General features: G+C 41.7%; 1 protein-coding gene across 10 annotated transcripts in view; it reads right to left on the reverse strand.

Moving 5' to 3' along the window:
* Positions 1 to 3,695, reverse strand: part of LOC140898275 (uncharacterized) — a 2,445,793-nt gene that overhangs the window by 1,308,271 nt on the left and 1,133,827 nt on the right. The window lies entirely within an intron of this gene.

Consider the following 3,695-nt stretch of genomic DNA (forward strand, 5'->3'; position numbering starts at 1 on the left):
GTTAAAAAACTTCACTCAAAAAAGTACATAAATAAATAATCAAACACCCTTATCAGGAGACAAATTTGTACCCAACTTTTATTTGTTGGAGGAAAAAGCATAACACTTACCAATTTCTGTATCATGTTTCCCTAAAAAAGAAACAAAAATAAATATAAATTATTATTAGAAACATAAGGTTTCGTTTTGTGAAAGATGAACACTGATTATATAATTCATGAGTCTTTGATGGATTTCACTTTCACAACACCAAGAGAAAAAGGTTTTCCTTCCTCCATCTCTTACCTGTTGTTTCTCACTATTGTCAGAACTGAGGTTAAGGCTGAGAGCCCATGTTTATTCAGACCCCTATTTTCTACTGTGTATATTTTTTTCATACTAATTGTTGGGGTGAAATTTATCAAGCTTAGTGTCATCCCAATTTCTTTTTAGCAATAAATGAAATTCCTAAAGTCCATCAGGACTGAGGGGAGAATAACTGCACAGGTTGGGGGGAAGTGGACTGAAAGAGTGAGGAGTGGACAGTGGTTTGATCTCACACACACCCTTTCCCAAGTGCTCCAGTCAGCTTGAGGCAGTACTGGGGAGACGTTCTCTCTGCCTGGTAAAGGGCTTATGCAGATCACTGCCCCCTGAAGCAAAGGGGAACATTTGTAACATTTCTTTCCCTGTGCTGCTGGGGACGGGGGCTTGGCCCAGGGTAGAATTTCATTCTTCACCTTTTTCATTTATTAGAAGACAATTTCATGCTAAATACATTACATTTGCCACTGACTTTTACCTTTTATTTTAAGTAGACAAAGAAGCAAGGCCAATAGAAACAAACAAAACCACCAGGATCACACTCAAAGCCATCATCCAGGGATTCACCCCAGGGAAAAGGAACCTTCTTCAATGCTTACCCAGACAGTAGGCCATAGCGATCGTTCGCCATTTGGTCCGTTCCTGCACAACCGGAAAGGCTTGACAGCCTGAGAGTCCAACATCGGAACAGCCTTGATGAACCCATGGAATAGGGGGTCTACCTCTGGGCCGCCTTCACCCCTTGTTGGTGGAATTTTATCTTGGAAAAAGGAACCTGAGAAATAAAACTCCCAGGACTTGCATTAGTTTGGAAGCAGGGACAAAACTAATTTTTTTCTATTGTATGTGTGCAATAAGAGTGGAAGCATGGCCTCATCTACACTACATAAAAGTCCAGATACTGATTTTAAAAATGACTCTAGGCAACACAGCTTTAGCACTGATTTATCTGTGAATGAACAGGACTAGTTTGATTCATTGGCATTCAGAGGTTCATAGAGCTCAGGGGCAAATTCTCTGCTCATAAGACCACATTGACTTCAGTGGAGTTATGTCTGCAAATATTTTGGCCTGCAGTGTTCAGCGACATTCAGGAATTGCCAAATTAATTAGAATATTTTTGCAACTCACTAGTTCCCCACAATATTTGGATGAATCATTATCACAATTAATCCAAACATTAAGTGAAGCAAATTAATCAGTCTTCACTTGCTGTTCTTGTGTTTTCAATGTTTAGGTCGCCGAGGCAGGGTGGGCATTTCAGACATGCCTACAGCATTCTCCATATGTGGCTTGTGCTCTGGTTTTGTGAAACTTGTGTAAGTCAGCTTAATAGTGACCTATATTCATTAGCATAAGTCCATCAAGAACTGACTTAAACTAAATATATAGGCCACTCTGAAACTGAAATAAGAGTGTTCAGACAAGAGGTATTATCAGTAACTGAATAGATAGTCAGTGCAACTTTTGTGAGTAGACAAAAGCAAAGTGAGCGATGAGCCCAAGTTCCATGGAATGTCAACAGAAAGAGCACCACACAATTTGCATGACATTTCATACAGTGAAAAGATAGCAAACAAACCACAGCATCAGAATTACTACATTCTAGAAATCATTGAGAGGAAGATAGGTGTGCAGGAATAAGCTGTTTCTATGCAGTGCTTAATCTGTAATGAAAGAGCTGCTGGGGCTCAAGCAATTTTTTTACTTTCATAACTGATGCAGCGAGGCCAGAGGACTATGAACCGTCAAGCCTAGAGGTGCCGGGGCTCAGCCCTGCCAAGCCCTGGCACACATTAAGCACTGGTTTTATGGTTCTGTGATTTGGGTGAATATTTATTCTCAAAATTATGGGAGAGGATTTTTGTTTGTTTGCTTTTTGGGTGGGGGAGTAAGAGTTTCAGGACATTCAGAGTTAGATTAAATTTACATGAAACTCAAAACTCTGGTACACTGAATATTCAAAATTCAGGTAATCAGACTGCCTGAACTGTGACCCTGTTAAGATACCACTCTGCCATTTTCTTTGCTTGTATGTAGATTGTAAAATGTGCACCACGGATTCTTCAGTTCTTTGTTTCCTGTATTTTGTTTTGTTTCTGGTGGTGGTAATTTCAGTGTGGGGTTTGACTGGTAATTGACCTGCTACGTAAATTGTTGATTCCTTTTCTTGATTGAGAAAGGTATTACTGATCCAACAGTTTGAATGTTCTCTCATAATAACAGAATTTTCTGTTTCAAACAGGCCGTTATGCCCCAGGGATTTTGCTTCATAGATTGATGGTAAATGTTGCCCACTGAGATCGCTCCCTAGCACCTTGGGCTCTGGGTACCACCCAGATGACTGACAAACCACCCGGATCCCTCCACCCTGGTGATGCTCAATAGAGATGAGAGGGTTGAAGCCCAAACCTGTGTATATATACATACTATACATGTGGATATCCATGGGCATTTCATCAACATCAAACTGGGATGGTCAAGGAAGGTGCATGATGCATGCATCTTTAGGAACACTGGCCTGTACAGAAATCTGCAAGCAGGGACTTTCTTTCCAGAGCAGAAGATTCCAGTGGGGGATGGTGAAATGCCAATAGCAATCCTGGGAGACCCAGTGTACCCTTTATTCCAATGGCTCATGAAACCTTAGATGGGAAATCTGCACAGCAGCAAGGAGTGCTTCAACAATAGGTTGAGCAGGTGCAGAATGACTGTACAATGTGCCTTTGGCAGATTAAAAGCATGCTGGTGCTGCCTTTATGGAATGCTAGACCTAAATGAGGAAACTATTCCCATGGTGATAGCAGCTGGGGGCATGCTCTATAATAGCTGTGAGGCTAAGGGTGAAATGGGGGAGTGGGGGAGGTTTAGATTGGATATTAGGAAAAACTTTTTCACTAAGAGGGTGGTGAAACACTGGAATGCGTTACCTAGGGAGGTGGTAGGATCTCCTTCCTTAGAGGTTTTTAAGGTCAGGCTTGACAAAGCCCTGGCTGGGATGATTTAACTGGGAATTGGTCCTGCTTCGAGCAGGGGGTTGGACTAGATGACCTTCTGGGATCCCTTCCAACCCTGATATTCTATGATTCTATGATAAATGTTTCCCACAGTGTGGAGCACGGAAGCGGATCACCTGGTGGCTTATTTTAAGCAGCCAGATACCAGGACTACTAGAGGAACATAATGGGAGGCTGTTGGAATCAGGGAGGCTTTGAGACAACATTTTGATAATGAACACCAGTAATGTGTATTTCTACAAAGCACTCTGCCATGCTTTGTTAACTTGCTGCTTTGCATTAAAATTTTGATGATTCCTGACCAGGATTTGCAGTCAGCAAGTGTATAACTATCAGCAGCGACCACCATGTGTCGGCGACAAATAAAGATTGGTA

The sequence above is a fragment of the Lepidochelys kempii genome, chromosome 14 (genome assembly GCF_965140285.1).
Source record: "Lepidochelys kempii isolate rLepKem1 chromosome 14, rLepKem1.hap1, whole genome shotgun sequence".
Classification (NCBI taxonomy): Eukaryota; Metazoa; Chordata; order Testudines; family Cheloniidae; genus Lepidochelys; species Lepidochelys kempii.